At 38.2% G+C, this 21,734-nt stretch overlaps 1 protein-coding gene across 2 annotated transcripts in view; it reads right to left on the reverse strand.

The window, feature by feature from the left end:
• LOC106601961 (cytokine receptor-like factor 3) overlaps nucleotides 1–20,568 on the reverse strand; it is a 47,547-nt gene extending 26,979 nt beyond the window's left edge. For both annotated transcript variants that reach the window (XM_082972935.1, XM_082972934.1), the window contains exon 1: nucleotides 20,440–20,568. The gene's annotated coding sequence lies outside the window, so the exon portion shown is untranslated. The remainder of the gene's footprint in view (nucleotides 1–20,439) is intronic.
• Between the last annotated feature and the right edge of the window lie 1,166 nt (nucleotides 20,569–21,734).

The raw sequence follows: 21,734 nt of genomic DNA on the forward strand, positions 1-21,734 counted from the left end.
GTCTCTGTCTCTAGAATCCTACAGATTATAACACACTGTCTCTAGAATCCTACAGATTATAACACACTGTCTCTGTCTCTAGAATCCTGCAGATTATAACACACTGTCTGTCTCTAGAATCCTACAGATTATAACACACTGTCTCTGTCTCTAGAATGCTACAGATTTATAACACACTGTCTTTGTCCCTAGAATCCTACAGATTATAACACACTGTCTCTGTCTCTAGAATCCTACAGATTATAACACACTGTCTCTGTCTCTAGAATCCTACAGATTATAACACACTGTCTCTGTCTCTAGAATCCTACAGATTATAACACACTGTCTCTCGAGTCCTACAGATTATAACACACTGTTTCTCGAGTCCTACATATTATAACACACTGTCTCTAGAATCCTACAGATTATAACACACTGTCTCTGTCTCTAGAATCCTGCAGATTATAACACACTGTCTGTCTCTCTGTCTCTAGAATCCTACAGATTATAACACACTGTCTGTCTCTGTCTCTAGAATCCTACAGATTATAACACACTGTCTCTGTCTCTAGAATCCTGCAGATTATAACACACTGTCTCAGTCTCTAGAATCCTGCAGATTATAACACACTGTCTCTGTCTCTAGAATCCTACAGATTATAACACACTGTCTCTGTCTCTAGAATCCTGCAGATTATAACACACTGTCTCTGTCTCTAGAATCCTACAGATTATAACACACTGTCTCTGTCTCTAGAATCCTACAGATTATAACACACTGTCTCTGTCTCTAGAATCCTACAGATTATAACACACTGTCTGTCTCTCTGTCTCTAGAATCCTACAGATTATAACACACTGTCTCTGTCTCTAGAATCCTACAGATTATAACACACTGTATCTGTCTCTAGAATCCTGCAGATTATAACACACTGTCTCTGTCTCTAGAATCCTACAGATTATAACACACTGTCTCTGTCTCTAGAATCCTACAGATTATAACACACTGTCTCTGTCTCTAGAATCCTACAGATTATAACACACTGTCTCTGTCTCTAGAATCCTACAGATTATAACACACTGTCTCTAGAATCCTACAGATTATAACACACTGTCTCTAGAATCCTACAGATTATAACACACTGTCTCTAGAATCCTACAGATTATAACACACTGTCTGTCTCTAGAATCCTACAGATTATAACACACTGTCTCTGTCTCTAGAATCCTACAGATTATAACACACTGTATCTGTCTCTAGAATCCTGCAGATTATAACACACTGTCTCTGTCTCTAGAATCCTACAGATTATAACACACTGTCTCTGTCTCTAGAATCCTACAGATTATAACACACTGTCTCTGTCTCTAGAATCCTACAGATTATAACACACTGTCTCTAGAATCCTACAGATTATAACACACTGTCTCTGTCTCTAGAATCCTACAAATTATAACACACTGTCTCTAGAATCCTACAGATTATAACACACTGTCTCTGTCTCTAGAATCCTACAGATTATAACACTCTGTCTCTAGAATCCTACAGATTATAACACACTGTCTCTAGAATCCTACAGATTATAACACACTGTCTCTGTCTCTAGAATCCTACAGATTATAACACACTGTCTCTGTCTCTAGAATCCTGCAGATTATAACACACTGTCTGTCTCTCTGTGTCTAGAATCCTACAGATTATAACACACTGTCTGTCTCTAGAATCCTACAGATTATAACACACTGTCTCTGTCTCTAGAATGCTACAGATTATAACACACTGTCTCTGTCTCTAGAATCCTACAGATTATAACACACTGTCTCTGTCTCTAGAATCCTACAGATTATAACACACTGTCTCTGTCTCTAGAATCCTACAGATTATAACACACTGTCTCTGTCTCTAGAATCCTACAGATTATAACACACTGTCTCTAGAATCCTACAGATTATAACACACTGTCTCTAGAATCCTACAGATTATAACACACTGTCTCTGTCTCTAGAATCCTACAAATTATAACACACTGTCTCTAGAATCCTACAGATTATAACACACTGTCTCTGTCTCTAGAATCCTACAGATTATAACACTCTGTCTCTAGAATCCTACAGATTATAACACACTGTCTCTAGAATCCTACAGATTATAACACACTGTCTCTGTCTCTAGAATCCTACAGATTATAACACACTGTCTCTAGAATCCTACAGATTATAACACACTGTCTCTGTCTCTAGAATCCTGCAGATTATAACACACTGTCTGTCTCTCTGTGTCTAGAATCCTACAGATTATAACACACTGTCTGTCTCTAGAATCCTACAGATTATAACACACTGTCTCTGTCTCTAGAATGCTACAGATTATAACACACTGTCTCTGTCTCTAGAATCCTACAAATTATAACACACTGTCTCTGTCTCTAGAATCCTACAGATTATAACACACTGTCTCTGTCTCTAGAATCCTACAGATTATAACACACTGTCTCTGTCTCTAGAATCCTACAGATTATAACACACTGTCTCTAGAATCCTACAGATTATAACACACTGTCTCTAGAATCCTACAGATTATAACACACTGTCTCTAGAATCCTACAGATTATAACACACTGTCTCTGTCTCTAGAATCCTACAGATTATAACACACTGTCTCTAGAATCCTACAGTTTATAACACACTGTCTCTGTCTCTAGAATGCTACAGATTATAACACACTGTCTCTGTCTCTAGAATCCTACAGATTACAACACACTGTCTCTAGAATCCTACAGATTATAACACACTGTCTCTAGAATCCTACAGATTATAACACACTGTCTCTGTCTCTAGAATCCTACAAATTATAACACACTGTCTCTAGAATCCTACAGATTATAACACACTGTCTCTGTCTCTAGAATCCTACAGATTATAACACTCTGTCTCTAGAATCCTCCAGATTATAACACACTGTCTCTAGAATCCTACAGATTATAACACACTGTCTCTGTCTCTAGAATCCTACAGATTATAACACACTGTCTCTAGAATCCTACAGATTATAACACACTGTCTCTAGAATCCTACAGATTATAACACACTGTCTCTGTCTCTAGAATCCTACAAATTATAACACACTGTCTCTAGAATCCTACAGATTATAACACACTGTCTCTGTCTCTAGAATCCTACAGATTATAACACTCTGTCTCTAGAATCCTACAGATTATAACACACTGTCTCTAGAATCCTACAGATTATAACACACTGTCTCTGTCTCTAGAATCCTACAGATTATAACACACTGTCTCTAGAATCCTACAGATTATAACACACTGTCTCTGTCTCTAGAATCCTGCAGATTATAACACACTGTCTGTCTCTCTGTGTCTAGAATCCTACAGATTATAACACACTGTCTGTCTCTAGAATCCTACAGATTATAACACACTGTCTCTGTCTCTAGAATGCTACAGATTATAACACACTGTCTCTGTCTCTAGAATCCTACAAATTATAACACACTGTCTCTGTCTCTAGAATCCTACAGATTATAACACACTGTCTCTGTCTCTAGAATCCTACAGATTATAACACACTGTCTCTGTCTCTAGAATCCTACAGATTATAACACACTGTCTCTAGAATCCTACAGATTATAACACACTGTCTCTAGAATCCTACAGATTATAACACACTGTCTCTAGAATCCTACAGATTATAACACACTGTCTCTGTCTCTAGAATCCTACAGATTATAACACACTGTCTGTCTCTAGAATGCTACAGATTATAACACACTGTCTCTGTCTCTAGAATCCTGCAGATTATAACACACTGTCTCTGTCTCTAGAATCCTACAGATTATAACACACTGTCTCTAGAATCCTGCAGATTATAACACACTGTCTGTCTCTAGAACCCTACAGATTATAACACACTGTCTCTCTCTCTGTCTCTAGAATCCTACAGAATATAACACACTGTCTCTGTCTCTAGAATCCTGCAGATTATAACACACTGTCTCTGTCTCTAGAATCCTACAGATTATAACACACTGTCTCTAGAATCCTACAGATTATAACACACTGTCTCTAGAATCCTACAGATTATAACACACTGTCTCTGTCTCTAGAATCCTGCAGATTATAACACACTGTCTGTCTCTCTGTCTCTAGAATCCTACAGATTATAACACACTGTCTCTGTCTCTAGAATCCTACAGATTATAACACACTGTCTCTGTCTCTAGAATCCTGCAGATTATAACACACTGTCTCCGTCTCTAGAATCCTGCAGATTATAACACACTGTCTCTGTCTCTAGAATCCTACAGATTATAACACACTGTCTCTGTCTCTAGAATCCTACAGATTATAACACACTGTCTCTGTCTCTAGAATCCTACAGATTATAACACACTGCTCGTCCTAGAATCCTACAGATTATAACACACTGTCTCTGTCTCTAGAATCCTACAGATTATAACACACTGTCTCTGTCTCTAGAATCCTACAGATTATAACACACTGTCTCTGTCTCTAGAATCCTACAGATTATAACACACTGTCTCTGTCTCTAGAATCCTACAGATTATAACACACTGTCTCTAGAATCCTACAGATTATAACACACTGTCTCTAGAATCCTACAGATTATAACACACTGTCTCTGTCTCTAGAATCCTACAAATTATAACACACTGTCTCTAGAATCCTACAGATTATAACACACTGTCTCTGTCTCTAGAATCCTACAGATTATAACACTCTGTCTCTAGAATCCTACAGATTATAACACACTGTCTCTAGAATCCTACAGATTATAACACACTGTCTCTGTCTCTAGAATCCTACAGATTATAACACACTGTCTCTAGAATCCTACAGATTATAACACACTGTCTCTGTCTCTAGAATCCTGCAGATTATAACACACTGTCTGTCTCTCTGTGTCTAGAATCCTACAGATTATAACACACTGTCTGTCTCTAGAATCCTACAGATTATAACACACTGTCTCTGTCTCTAGAATGCTACAGATTATAACACACTGTCTCTGTCTCTAGAATCCTACAAATTATAACACACTGTCTCTGTCTCTAGAATCCTACAGATTATAACACACTGTCTCTGTCTCTAGAATCCTACAGATTATAACACACTGTCTCTAGAATCCTACAGATTATAACACACTGTCTCTAGAATCCTACAGATTATAACACACTGTCTCTGTCTCTAGAATCCTACAGATTATAACACACTGTCTCTAGAATCCTACAGATTATAACACACTGTCTCTAGAATCCTACAGATTATAACACACTGTCTCTAGAATCCTACAGATTATAACACACTGTCTCTGTCTCTAGAATCCTACAAATTATAACACACTGTCTCTAGAATCCTACAGATTATAACACACTGTCTCTGTCTCTAGAATCCTACAGATTATAACACTCTGTCTCTAGAATCCTACAGATTATAACACACTGTCTCTAGAATCCTACAGATTATAACACACTGTCTCTGTCTCTAGAATCCTACAGATTATAACACACTGTCTCTAGAATCCTACAGATTATAACACACTGTCTCTGTCTCTAGAATCCTGCAGATTATAACACACTGTCTGTCTCTCTGTCTCTAGAATCCTACAGATTATAACACACTGTCTGTCTCTAGAATCCTACAGATTATAACACACTGTCTCTGTCTCTAGAATGCTACAGATTATAACACACTGTCTCTGTCTCTAGAATCCTACAAATTATAACACACTGTCTCTGTCTCTAGAATCCTACAGATTATAACACACTGTCTCTGTCTCTAGAATCCTACAGATTATAACACACTGTCTCTAGAATCCTACAGATTATAACACACTGTCTCTAGAATCCTACAGATTATAACACACTGTCTCTAGAATCCTACAGATTATAACACACTGTCTATGTCTCTAGAATCCTACAGATTATAACACACTGTCTCTGTCTCTAGAATCCTGCAGATTATAACACACTGTCTCTAGAATCCTACAGATTATAACACACTGTCTCTGTCTCTAGAATCCTACAGATTATAACACTCTGTCTCTAGAATCCTACAGATTATAACACACTGTCTCTAGAATCCTACAGATTATAACACACTGTCTCTGTCTCTAGAATCCTACAGATTATAACACACTGTCTCTAGAATCCTACAGATTATAACACACTGTCTCTGTCTCTAGAATCCTGCAGATTATAACACACTGTCTGTCTCTAGAATCCTACAGATTATAACACACTGCTCTGTCTCTAGAATCCTACAGATTATAACACACTGTCTCTGTCTCTAGAATCCTACAGATTATAACACACTGTCTCTGTCTCTAGAATCCTGCAGATTATAACACACTGTCTCTGTCTCTAGAATCCTACAGATTATAACACACTGTCTCTGTCTCTAGAATCCTGCAGATTATAACACACTGTCTCAGTCTCTAGAATGCTACAGATTATAACACACTGTCTCTCGAGTCCTACAGATTATAACACACTGTCTCTCGAGTCCTACATATTATAACACACTGTCTCTAGAATCCTACAGATTATAACACACTGTCTCTGTCTCTAGAATCCTGCAGATTATAACACACTGTCTGTCTCTGTCTCTAGAATCCTACAGATTATAACACACTGTCTCTGTCTCTAGAATCCTACAGATTATAACACACTGTCTCTGTCTCTAGAATCCTACAGATTATAACACACTGTCTCTGTCTCTAGAATCCTACAGATTATAACACACTGTCTCTGTCTCTAGAATCCTACAGATTATAACACACTGTCTCTGTCTCTAGAATCCTGCAGATTATAACACACTGTCTCTGTCTCTAGAATCCTACAGATTATAACACACTGTCTCTGTCTCTAGAATCCTACAGATTATAACACACTGTCTCTGTCTCTAGAATCCTACAGATTATAACACACTGTCTCTGTCTCTAGAATCCTACAGATTATAACACACTGTATCTGTCTCTAGAATCCTGCAGATTATAACACACTGTCTCTGTCTCTAGAATCCTACAGATTATAATACACTGTCTCTGTCTCTAGAATCCTACAGATTATAACACACTGTCTCTGTCTCTAGAATCCTACAGATTATAACACACTGTCTCTAGAATCCTACAGATTATAACACACTGTCTCTAGAATCCTACAGATTATAACACACTGTCTCTGTCTCTAGAATCCTACAAATTATAACACACTGTCTCTAGAATCCTACAGATTATAACACACTGTCTCTGTCTCTAGAATCCTACAGATTATAACACTCTGTCTCTAGAATCCTACAGATTATAACACACTGTCTCTAGAATCCTACAGATTATAACACACTGTCTCTGTCTCTAGAATCCTACAGATTATAACACACTGTCTCTGTCTCTAGAATCCTGCAGATTATAACACACTGTCTGTCTCTCTGTGTCTAGAATCCTACAGATTATAACACACTGTCTGTCTCTAGAATCCTACAGATTATAACACACTGTCTCTGTCTCTAGAATGCTACAGATTATAACACACTGTCTCTGTCTCTAGAATCCTACAGATTATAACACACTGTCTCTGTCTCTAGAATCCTACAGATTATAACACACTGTCTCTGTCTCTAGAATCCTACAGATTATAACACACTGTCTCTGTCTCTAGAATCCTACAGATTATAACACACTGTCTCTAGAATCCTACAGATTATAACACACTGTCTCTAGAATCCTACAGATTATAACACACTGTCTCTGTCTCTAGAATCCTACAAATTATAACACACTGTCTCTAGAATCCTACAGATTATAACACACTGTCTCTGTCTCTAGAATCCTACAGATTATAACACTCTGTCTCTAGAATCCTACAGATTATAACACACTGTCTCTAGAATCCTACAGATTATAACACACTGTCTCTGTCTCTAGAATCCTACAGATTATAACACACTGTCTCTAGAATCCTACAGATTATAACACACTGTCTCTGTCTCTAGAATCCTGCAGATTATAACACACTGTCTGTCTCTCTGTGTCTAGAATCCTACAGATTATAACACACTGTCTGTCTCTAGAATCCTACAGATTATAACACACTGTCTCTGTCTCTAGAATGCTACAGATTATAACACACTGTCTCTGTCTCTAGAATCCTACAAATTATAACACACTGTCTCTGTCTCTAGAATCCTACAGATTATAACACACTGTCTCTGTCTCTAGAATCCTACAGATTATAACACACTGTCTCTGTCTCTAGAATCCTACAGATTATAACACACTGTCTCTAGAATCCTACAGATTATAACACACTGTCTCTAGAATCCTACAGATTATAACACACTGTCTCTAGAATCCTACAGATTATAACACACTGTCTCTAGAATCCTACAGATTATAACACACTGTCTCTGTCTCTAGAATCCTACAGATTATAACACACTGTCTCTGTCTCTAGAATCCTGCAGATTATAACACACTGTCTCTGTCTCTAGAATCCTACAGATTATAACACACTGTCTCTGTCTCTAGAATCCTACAGATTATAACACACTGTCTCTGTCTCTAGAATCCTACAGATTATAACACACTGTCTCTAGAATCCTACAGATTATAACACACTGTCTCTGTCTCTAGAATCCTACAAATTATAACACACTGTCTCTAGAATCCTACAGATTATAACACACTGTCTCTAGAATCCTGCTGATTATAACACACTGTCTGTCTCTCTGTCTTTAGAACCCTACAGATTATAACACACTGTCTGTCTCTAGAATCCTGCAGATTATAACACACTGTCTCAGTCTCTAGAATCCTGCAGATTATAACACACTGTCTCTAGAACCCTACAGATTATAACACACAGTCTCTGTCTCTAGAATCCTACAGATTATAACACACTGTCTCTGTCTCTAGAATCCTACAGATTATAACACACTGTCTCTGTCTCTAGAATCCTACAGATTATAACACACTGTCTCTAGAATCCTACAGATTATAACACACTGTCTCTAGAATCCTACAGATTATAACACACTGTCTCTGTCTCTAGAATCCTACAAATTATAACACACTGTCTCTAGAATCCTACAGATTATAACACACTGTCTCTGTCTCTAGAATCCTACAGATTATAACACTCTGTCTCTAGAATCCTACAGATTATAACACACTGTCTCTAGAATCCTACAGATTATAACACACTGTCTCTGTCTCTAGAATCCTACAGATTATAACACACTGTCTCTAGAATCCTACAGATTATAACACACTGTCTCTGTCTCTAGAATCCTGCAGATTATAACACACTGTCTGTCTCTCTGTGTCTAGAATCCTACAGATTATAACACACTGTCTGTCTCTAGAATCCTACAGATTATAACACACTGTCTCTGTCTCTAGAATGCTACAGATTATAACACACTGTCTCTGTCTCTAGAATCCTACAGATTATAACACACTGTCTCTGTCTCTAGAATCCTACAGATTATAACACACTGTCTCTGTCTCTAGAATCCTACAGATTATAACACACTGTCTCTAGAATCCTACAGATTATAACACACTGTCTCTAGAATCCTACAGATTATAACACACTGTCTCTAGAATCCTACAGATTATAACACACTGTCTCTAGAATCCTACAGATTATAACACACTGTCTCTGTCTCTAGAATCCTACAGATTATAACACACTGTCTCTAGAATCCTACAGATTATAACACACTGTCTCTGTCTCTAGAATGCTACAGATTATAACACACTGTCTCTGTCTCTAGAATCCTACAGATTATAACACACTGTCTCTAGAATCCTACAGATTATAACACACTGTCTCTAGAATCCTACAGATTATAACACACTGTCTCTGTCTCTAGAATCCTACAGATTATAACACATCTGTCTCTAGAATCCTACAGATTATAACACACTGTCTCTGTCTCTAGAATCCTACAGATTATAACACACTGTCTCTAGAATCCTACAGATTATAACACACTGTCTCTAGAATCCTACAGATTATAACACACTGTCTCTAGAATCCTACAGATTATAACACACTGTCTCTGTCTCTAGAATCCTACAAATTATAACACACTGTCTCTAGAATCCTACAGATTATAACACACTGTCTCTGTCTCTAGAATCCTACAGATTATAACACTCTGTCTCTAGAATCCTACAGATTATAACACACTGTCTCTAGAATCCTACAGATTATAACACACTGTCTCTAGAATCCTACAGATTATAACACACTGTCTCTGTCTCTAGAATCCTGCAGATTATAACACACTGTCTGTCTCTCTGTGTCTAGAATCCTACAGATTATAACACACTGTCTGTCTCTAGAATCCTACAGATTATAACACACTGTCTCTGTCTCTAGAATGCTACAGATTATAACACACTGTCTCTGTCTCTAGAATCCTACAGATTATAACACACTGTCTCTGTCTCTAGAATCCTACAGATTATAACACACTGTCTCTGTCTCTAGAATCCTACAGATTATAACACACTGTCTCTGTCTCTAGAATCCTACAGATTATAACACACTGTCTCTAGAATCCTACAGATTATAACACACTGTCTCTAGAATCCTACAGATTATAACACACTGTCTCTAGAATCCTACAGATTATAACACACTGTCTCTGTCTCTAGAATCCTACAGATTATAACACACTGTCTCTAGAATCCTACAGATTATAACACACTGTCTCTGTCTCTAGAATCCTACAGATTATAACACTCTGTCTCTAGAATCCTACAGATTATAACACACTGTCTCTAGAATCCTACAGATTATAACACACTGTCTCTGTCTCTAGAATCCTACAGATTATAACACACTGTCTCTAGAATCCTACAGATTATAACACACTGTCTCTGTCTCTAGAATCCTACAGATTATAACACACTGTCTCTGTCTCTAGAATCCTACAGATTATAACACACTGTCTCTAGAATCCTACAGATTATAACACACTGTCTCTAGAATCCTACAGATTATAACACACTGTCTCTGTCTCTAGAATCCTACAGATTATAACACACTGTCTCTAGAATCCTACAGATTATAACACACTGTCTCTGTCTCTAGAATCCTACAGATTATAACACTCTGTCTCTAGAATCCTACAGATTATAACACACTGTCTCTGTCTCTAGAATCCTACAGATTATAACACACTGTCTCTGTCTCTAGAATCCTACAGATTATAACACACTGTCTCTAGAATCCTACAGATTATAACACACTGTCTCTAGAATCCTACAGATTATAACACACTGTCTCTGTCTCTAGAATCCTACAAATTATAACACACTGTCTCTAGAATCCTACAGATTATAACACACTGTCTCTGTCTCTAGAATCCTACAGATTATAACACTCTGTCTCTAGAATCCTACAGATTATAACACACTGTCTCTAGAATCCTACAGATTATAACACACTGTCTCTGTCTCTAGAATCCTACAGATTATAACACACTGTCTCTAGAATCCTACAGATTATAACACACTGTCTCTGTCTCTAGAATCCTGCAGATTATAACACACTGTCTGTCTCTCTGTGTCTAGAATCCTACAGATTATAACACACTGTCTGTCTCTAGAATCCTACAGATTATAACACACTGTCTCTGTCTCTAGAATGCTACAGATTATAACACACTGTCTCTGTCTCTAGAATCCTACAAATTATAACACACTGTCTCTGTCTCTAGAATCCTACAGATTATAACACACTGTCTCTGTCTCTAGAATCCTACAGATTATAACACACTGTCTCTGTCTCTAGAATCCTACAGATTATAACACACTGTCTCTAGAATCCTACAGATTATAACACACTGTCTCTAGAATCCTACAGATTATAACACACTGTCTCTAGAATCCTACAGATTATAACACACTGTCTCTAGAATCCTACAGATTATAACACACTGTCTCTGTCTCTAGAATCCTACAGATTATAACACACTGTCTGTCTCTAGAATCCTGCAGATTATAACACACTGTCTCAGTCTCTAGAATCCTACAGATTATAACACACTGTCTCGTCTCTAGAATCCTACAGATTATAACACACTGTCTCTGTCTCTAGAATCCTGCAGATTATAACACACTGTCTCTGTCTCTAGAATCCTACAGATTATAACACACTGTCTCTGTCTCTAGAATCCTACAGATTATAACACACTGTCTCTGTCTCTAGAATCCTACAGATTATAACACACTGTCTCTAGAATCCTACAGATTATAACACACTGTCTCTGTCTCTAGAATCCTACAGATTATAACACACTGTCTCTAGAATCCTACAGATTATAACACACTGTCTCTAGAATCCTACAGATTATAACACACTGTCTCTGTCTCTAGAATCCTACAGATTATAACACACTGTCTCTAGAATCCTACAGATTATAACACACTGTCTCTGTCTCTAGAATCCTGCAGATTATAACACACTGTCTCTGTCTCTAGAATCCTACAGATTATAACACACTGTCTGTCTCTAGAATCCTACAGATTATAACACACTGTCTCTGTCTCTAGAATCCTACAGATTATAACACACTGTCTCTGTCTCTAGAATCCTACAGATTATAACACACTGTCTCTGTCTCTAGAATCCTACAGATTATAACACACTGTCTCTGTCTCTAGAATCCTACAGATTATAACACACTGTCTCTAGAATCCTACAGATTATAACACACTGTCTCTAGAATCCTACAGATTATAACACACTGTCTCTGTCTCTAGAATCCTACAAATTATAACACACTGTCTCTAGAATCCTACAGATTATAACACACTGTCTCTGTCTCTAGAATCCTACAGATTATAACACTCTGTCTCTAGAATCCTACAGATTATAACACACTGTCTCTAGAATCCTACAGATTATAACACACTGTCTCTGTCTCTAGAATCCTACAGATTATAACACACTGTCTCTAGAATCCTACAGATTATAACACACTGTCTCTGTCTCTAGAATCCTGCAGATTATAACACACTGTCTGTCTCTCTGTGTCTAGAATCCTACAGATTATAACACACTGTCTGTCTCTAGAATCCTACAGATTATAACACACTGTCTCTGTCTCTAGAATGCTACAGATTATAACACACTGTCTCTGTCTCTAGAATCCTACAAATTATAACACACTGTCTCTGTCTCTAGAATCCTACAGATTATAACACACTGTCTCTGTCTCTAGAATCCTACAGATTATAACACACTGTCTCTGTCTCTAGAATCCTACAGATTATAACACACTGTCTCTAGAATCCTACAGATTATAACACACTGTCTCTAGAATCCTACAGATTATAACACACTGTCTCTAGAATCCTACAGATTATAACACACTGTCTGTCTCTAGAATCCTGCAGATTATAACACACTGTCTGTCTCTCTGTCTTTAGAACCCTACAGATTATAACACACTGTCTGTCTCTAGAATCCTGCAGATTATAACACACTGTCTCTGTCTCTAGAATCCTACAGATTATAACACACTGTCTCTGTCTCTAGAATCCTACAGATTATAACACACTGTCTCTGTCTCTAGAATCCTACAGATTATAACACACTGTCTCTGTCTCTAGAATCCTACAGATTATAACACACTGTCTCTGTCTCTAGAATCCTACAGATTATAACACACTGTCTCTAGAATCCTACAGATTATAACACACTGTCTCTGTCTCTAGAATCCTACAGATTATAACACTCTGTCTCTAGAATCCTACAGATTATAACACACTGTCTCTAGAATCCTACAGATTATAACACACTGTCTCTAGAATCCTACAGATTATAACACACTGTCTCTGTCTCTAGAATCCTACAGATTATAACACACTGTCTCTAGAATCCTACAGATTATAACACACTGTCTCTGTCTCTAGAATCCTGCAGATTATAACACACTGTCTCTGTCTCTAGAATCCTACAGATTATAACACACTGTCTCTGTCTCTAGAATCCTACAGATTATAACACACTGTCTCTGTCTCTAGAATCCTACAGATTATAACACACTGTCTCTGTCTCTAGAATCCTACAGATTATAACACACTGTCTCTAGAATCCTACAGATTATAACACACTGTCTCTAGAATCCTACAGATTATAACACACTGTCTCTGTCTCTAGAATCCTACAAATTATAACACACTGTCTCTAGAATCCTACAGATTATAACACACTGTCTCTGTCTCTAGAATCCTACAGATTATAACACTCTGTCTCTAGAATCCTACAGATTATAACACACTGTCTCTAGAATCCTACAGATTATAACACACTGTCTCTGTCTCTAGAATCCTACAGATTATAACACACTGTCTCTAGAATCCTACAGATTATAACACACTGTCTCTGTCTCTAGAATCCTGCAGATTATAACACACTGTCTGTCTCTCTGTGTCTAGAATCCTACAGATTATAACACACTGTCTGTCTCTAGAATCCTACAGATTATAACACACTGTCTCTGTCTCTAGAATGCTACAGATTATAACACACTGTCTCTGTCTCTAGAATCCTACAAATTATAACACACTGTCTCTGTCTCTAGAATCCTACAGATTATAACACACTGTCTCTGTCTCTAGAATCCTACAGATTATAACACACTGTCTCTAGAATCCTACAGATTATAACACACTGTCTCTAGAATCCTACAGATTATAACACACTGTCTCTAGAATCCTACAGATTATAACACACTGTCTCTAGAATCCTGCAGATTATAACACACTGTCTGTCTCTCTGTCTCTAGAACCCTACAGATTATAACACACTGTCTGTCTCTAGAATCCTGCAGATTATAACACACTGTCTCAGTCTCTAGAATCCTGCAGATTATAACACACTGTCTCTAGAATCCTACAGATTATAACACACAGTCTCTGTCTCTAGAATCCTGCAGATTATAACACACTGTCTCTGTCTCTAGAATCCTACAGATTATAACACACTGTCTCTGTCTCTAGAATCCTACAGATTATAACACACTGTCTCTAGAATCCTACAGATTATAACACACTGTCTCTAGAATCCTACAGATTATAACACACTGTCTCTAGAATCCTACAGATTATAACACACTGTCTCTGTCTCTAGAATCCTGCAGATTATAACACACTGTCTGTCTCTCTGTGTCTAGAATCCTACAGATTATAACACACTGTCTGTCTCTAGAATCCTACAGATTATAACACACTGTCTCTGTCTCTAGAATCCTACAGATTATAACACACTGTCTCTGTCTCTAGAATCCTACAGATTATAACACACTGTCTCTGTCTCTAGAATCCTACAGATTATAACACACTGTCTCTGTCTCTAGAATCCTACAGATTATAACACACTGTCTCTGTCTCTAGAATCCTACAGATTATAACACACTGTCTCTAGAATCCTACAGATTATAACACACTGTCTCTAGAATCCTACAGATTATAACACACTGTCTCTAGAATCCTACAGATTATAACACACTGTCTCTGTCTCTAGAATCCTACAGATTATAACACACTGTCTCTAGAATCCTACAGATTATAACACACTGTCTCTGTCTCTAGAATCCTACAGATTATAACACACTGTCTCTAGAATCCTACAGATTATAACACACTGTCTCTGTCTCTAGAATCCTGCAGATTATAACACACTGTCTGTCTCTCTGTGTCTAGAATCCTACAGATTATAACACACTGTCTGTCTCTAGAATCCTACAGATTATAACACACTGTCTCTGTCTCTAGAATGCTACAGATTATAACACACTGTCTCTGTCTCTAGAATCCTACAAATTATAACACACTGTCTCTGTCTCTAGAATCCTACAGATTATAACACACTGTCTCTGTCTCTAGAATCCTACAGATTATAACACACTGTCTCTAGAATCCTACAGATTATAACACACTGTCTCTAGAATCCTACAGATTATAACACACTGTCTCTAGAATCCTACAGATTATAACACACTGTCTCTAGAATCCTACAGATTATAACACACTGTCTGTCTCTAGAATCCTACAGATTATAACACACTGTCTGTCTCTAGAATCCTACAGATTATAACACACTGTCTCTAGAATCCTACAGATTATAACACACTGTCTCTGTCTCTAGAATCCTACAGATTATAACACACTGTCTCTGTCTCTAGAATCCTACAGATTATAACACACTGTCTCTGTCTCTAGAATCCTACAGATTATAACACACTGTCTCTGTCTCTAGAATCCTACAGATTATAACACACTGTCTCTGTCTCTAGAATCCTACAGATTATAACACACTGTCTCTAGAATCCTACAGATTATAACACACTGTCTCTGTCTCTAGAATCCTACAGATTATAACACACTGTCTCTAGAATCCTACAGATTATAACACACTGTCTGTCTCTAGAATCCTACAGATTATAACACACTGTCTGTCTCTCTGTCTTTAGAACCCTACAGATTATAACACACTGTCTGTCTCTAGAATCCTGCAGATTATAACACACTGTCTCAGTCTCTAGAATCCTGCAGATTATAACACACTGTCTCTAGAACCCTACAGATTATAACACACAGTCTCTGTCTCTAGAATCCTGCAGATTATAACACACTGTCTCTGTCTCTAGAATCCTACAGATTATAACACACTGTCTCTGTCTCTAGAATCCTACAGATTATAACACACTGTCTCTAGAACCCTACAGATTATAACACACTGTCTCTAGAATCCTGCAGATTATAACACACTGTCTCTAGAATCCTGCAGATTATAACACACTGTCTCTGTCTCTAGAATCCTGCAGATTATAACACACTGTCTCTAGAATCCTGCAGATTATAACACACTGTCTCTGTCTCTCTCAGGGTTCCTAAAGATAATCCATTTGTGTGACCACATTTATATTTATTTTGTATTTTTTTAGTTGGGGGTTACAGATACAATATTCAGATTCATATCAATTCATATATTCAGGTCATATTTTCCATTCCATATGTTCCTGTTGAACCTGTGTGCTGCCAACATGAAAACATCCTCATTGTATAAAATCCAAACAGGAAGGTGTTAGTAGTGTCACAGTGATGTCAGTGTAACTCTGCTGGTCTGGCTGCTACAGCAGCTTCCTTTCTCTGTCTGTCCTAGCACTGAGTTACCTCAAACAATGTTTAGGCACTGAGCTAATTTCAGGTCTGCTGAGCACAAACTTCAACGCTGTGAAAATTCTGCGCAACTTCCAGCGTACTGTGAACACTGAGGCTGTACCCGTTTTAAGTTACAGTTTTAACATTAGTCACATAGGCCACTGTGGCGATTTGATCATAATGTAGGCCTACCAGAGTGGTCTACCGTCAAAAACAATGGAGAAAATGCATCCCATAACATTTTAACATGGAAATAGCTGTTCTATCATTCAGTCTACAGTAGCAGCCAATGTGTGGTGTTCAATGTTGGCCTACATTCCATGAGACTTCTGAAAATAACAACATACAGGGCTTAACATGAACCTGTTTATCTACTTGTCCTTTAGACAAGGAGGTGACTGAAAATGTTGTGTTGTTTGATGCAAGAAACCACTTTACAAAGTAAAATGCTTAATTATTCCGCTACCATTATTACAGAGAATCAGACACATTATGTTACCCTCTGCCTATTGGCTGTTTAGCGAATTCAAGCCTGTCTCAAAATACAACACTGCCCTTTCAAAGGCAAAGAAAAGCTCTTTACCTGACCTGCTTTTCTAGAAATGTACACGTTTTGTGCTCTTGTAGGAAGCAATCACTCCCCTACTGCTGACTACTAATCTATAACTGGGTTAATAACTCACTAACTATCACTCCCCTACTGCTGACTAATGATCTATAACTGGGTTAATAACTCACTAACTATCACTCCCCTACTGCTGACTAATGATCTATAACTGGGTTAATAACTCACTAACTATCACTCCCCTACTGCTGACTAATGATCTATAACTGGGTTAATAACTCACTAACTATCACTCCCCTACTGCTGACTAATGATCTATAACTGGGTTAATAACTCTCTAACTATCACTCCCCTATTTCTGACTAATGATCTATAACTGGGTTAATAACTCACTAACTATCACTCCCCTACTGCTGACTAATGATCTATAACTGGGTTAATAACTCACTAACTATCACTCCCCTACTGCTGACTAATGATCTATAACTGGGTTAATAACTCACTAACTATCAAAGGGTATGAACAAAATGTGGACACGTGGCTACATGCAGATCTCCAAACAAGCACATCTACTCACTATCAAATCAGATGTTATTGGTCACATACACGTGTTTGGCAGATGTTATTGTGGGTGTAGTGAAATGCTTGTGTTCCTTGGTCCAACAGTGCAGTAATATCTAACAATACACACAAATCTAAGTAAAGGAATGGAATTAAGAACATATAAGTATTTGAACAAGCAATGTCAGTGATATCACAGCTGTAAACACAGTCCAGTTTAAAGTAAATGGCACAGATCCATATATGGCAATGATCTATTTGCATATAGGCCTACTGCAGTTCTGACAGGTTATGTCCCACCAGTCTGTGTAGAGTACGTGCTCAATAGAATCCTACTCTGCCGCGTTCTGCCTTTGTTTCAGGTATGTTGCATTGAAATTGGCCACTGTCGCCACAGTAAAGGGAAACGTAGATGGTGTTAACTAACAGGGAACACTCTAGAAAGTTGAGTAAAGTTCAATCTCGTGCTTCTCTCAGTGGGCTGATGTTTCTAGCTGTGCAGCAATCTCAGGCTACTGCACCCCGCACTCAGTTTAGAGGGAACATTGGTTAGGACTGAGTTAGCACCGAGATGGGACTAGAAAGATGGAGAACTTTGTGTGTGTGTGTGTGTGTGTGTGTGTGTTGTCTCTGTAATGCTGCTGCCACTGATGATGCTGCTACTGCTGGTGACCTAGATTCAGACGGCAGCGGGCCTCCTGCTGGAACACACTGGCTACGTCACAAATAGAACCCTAGTCCCTACGTAGTGCACTACTGTTGGTCTGATCGCTATGGGCCCTGGTCTCTCTCTCTCTCATCTCTGTCACATGCGTTTACATGTGACAGAGATAGTGTGTGACAGAGATAGTATGGCGTGAACGTGTATGCCCCACTTCTAAGACTAGACCCCCTCCCTCCACACACACACAGGATTTAAAGGCAGTAATCTTGGAGCAATATAACAGATTCACCCCAGCGTGGGAGGAACATTCAGGTCACATGGATAATCACACACAGACACACACACACAATGTTGATCGCAGAAAGCCTCAGACTATTGTTGAGAAGATGCTGTCAGTGAAACATGAAATCACCCTCCCTCCAGCTGAAACAAAGTCTGCTACGGTCCTGGTCAAAAGTAGTGCACTATGTAGGGAATATGATGCTATTTGGGAGGCAACCTTTGTTTTTCAGGACTTCGTGTATGCACCGAAATCCATACCGTGGATTTGGCTTCGGACTTGTTATGAACTTAGACCACTGACCTATAGATACTATTGATCTGTTGCTAGGAAACAGTCCTACTGGCATGTCTACACTTTAATTCCATGAGTGTTACTGATAGCCTAGTCAAGGAAGGAAAGTAGCAAATGTTATTCCACAATCACTATCCAGTATAATCATTCCTAGCCACGTGCTTCTACATCTGCATTGTTTGGGGTTTTAGGCTGGGTTTCTGTATAGCACTTTGTGACATCAGCTGATGTAAAAAGGGCTTTATAAATCAAATTTGATTGATTTGATGGATTGATTGATTAGTAACCTACAAAATCTCATCACTTTGGAAAATTGCCATTCTGATAGTTATTTCTAGACCTTTAATTTAATTTCACCATATCCAGCAGTAGGCTACTACAATCATTAACCTAGAATCCTACATCAGACGTGTCATTCTACACAACTGTCTGTCATTGTGTGTTCAACCTGGAAAGTTATGACAGATGCTCACATAAAGACGAGTGTGGAGTTTCGACCGTAACTATTATTATCACGCAGCGAGCGGATGTCGTGGAGAGGCAACGCAACTTTGCGCAACAGAAAAACATGCCCATACTCGCTCAAAATCAACTTCCGTAATTCTAAACACCCCCGTTTCACGAGAAGTCACCACCCAACATGCCTTTATCGATACATATGCACTTCACACAATTCTCATTATTGTTGATGATGGATGAAAGTAAAGCATCGAGGGCTTGGCTTTCACCAACCCTCGTGAAACAATACATTTTCAGAAAATGTCAAAGAAAACACCCAAATAAGCCAGTTCATCGTACATCAACAGTAATATTCAAGACATTAGTAAACGCTTCATGCAGCTTATTAAATAATGCGATATCGAATCCTACCTGATTCGGACTTAGTTTCTGGTCATTCTAAAGTTCGATACCGTTTCGCCTACCGACCGATGCAAAGACGTTTTTGCGCCAATCCAAAAACAACAATTTACTGGGCTTTCTGCTGATCGGCAGCTCAACTAACCAATAGAAGAAGGATATCGCCCAGTCTTCCTCTCCCTGTGCCCGCCCTCTGAGTTGCAATGTGAAACAATAGCCTTGCTGTAATAGTTAAAACCACTGAAGAAACTCGGATGATGCATCGGCATAAACATCCAAATGCAAGTCTCAACCAAATACATGTACATTCTAACTGCGCGATTTTATTGTTTGGACATTTTATCATCGCCAAAATATGCATGTGATTGAGAATACATGTACTGCATAGACCTAAGTGACTGAATAATGTGTAGACTTTACCATGAAATGCTTACTTACAAGCCCTTAACCAACAGTGCAGTTCACGAAGAGTTAAGAATATATTTACCAAATAAACAAAAGTAAAAAAATATATAAAAAAGTAACAATAACATAACAATAACGAGGTTATGTACAGGGGGCACCGGTCCGAGTCAGTGTGCGGGGGTACAGGTTAGTTGAGGTAATTTGTACATGTAGGTGCGAGTGAAGTGACTATACATAGACAATAAATGGCAGGAAGCTTGGCCCCAGTGATGTACTGGGCCGTACGCACTACCCTCTGTAGCGACCTTACGGTCAGATGCGGAGCAGTTGCCATACCAGGCGATGATGCAACCGGTCAGGATGCTCTCGATGGTCCTTATTATGGTATGAAAATAGCATACAGTTCAGTCTACATTTGTTTTATTAGTAGTCAAGAAAACAGCTAAATTAGCTTTAAAAAAAAAACGAATAAAACAACATCTCACAACACAACCCCTCTCCCCTACATATTGTTTTAAAATGTTTGTCAATCGTTAAGTATTTGTGTCTGTAATGTCTTTTTCGTTATGTGTCGGAACCCAGGAAGACTAGCCATTGTCGCCATTGGAGTCGGCTAATGGGGATCCCAATAAAATCTCTATCTAAAAACATAATAATATACAGTATATAGCCACATGAACAGCCATGTCTCTGTCTGTATACCGTTTCAAGACCACCTCCTAGTGGTGATAGACAGCCATGTCTCTGTCTGTATACCGTTTCAAGACCACCTCCTAGTGGTGATAGACAGCCATGTCTCTGTCTGTATACGGTTTCAAGACCACCTCCTAGTGGTGATAGACAGCCATGTCTCTGTCTGTATACCGTTTCAAGACCACCTCCTAGTGGTGATAGACAGCCAT

The sequence above is a fragment of the Salmo salar genome, chromosome 03 (assembly GCF_965601325.2).
Source record: "Salmo salar chromosome 03, fSalSal1, whole genome shotgun sequence".
NCBI lineage: Eukaryota > Metazoa > Chordata > Actinopteri > Salmoniformes > Salmonidae > Salmo > Salmo salar.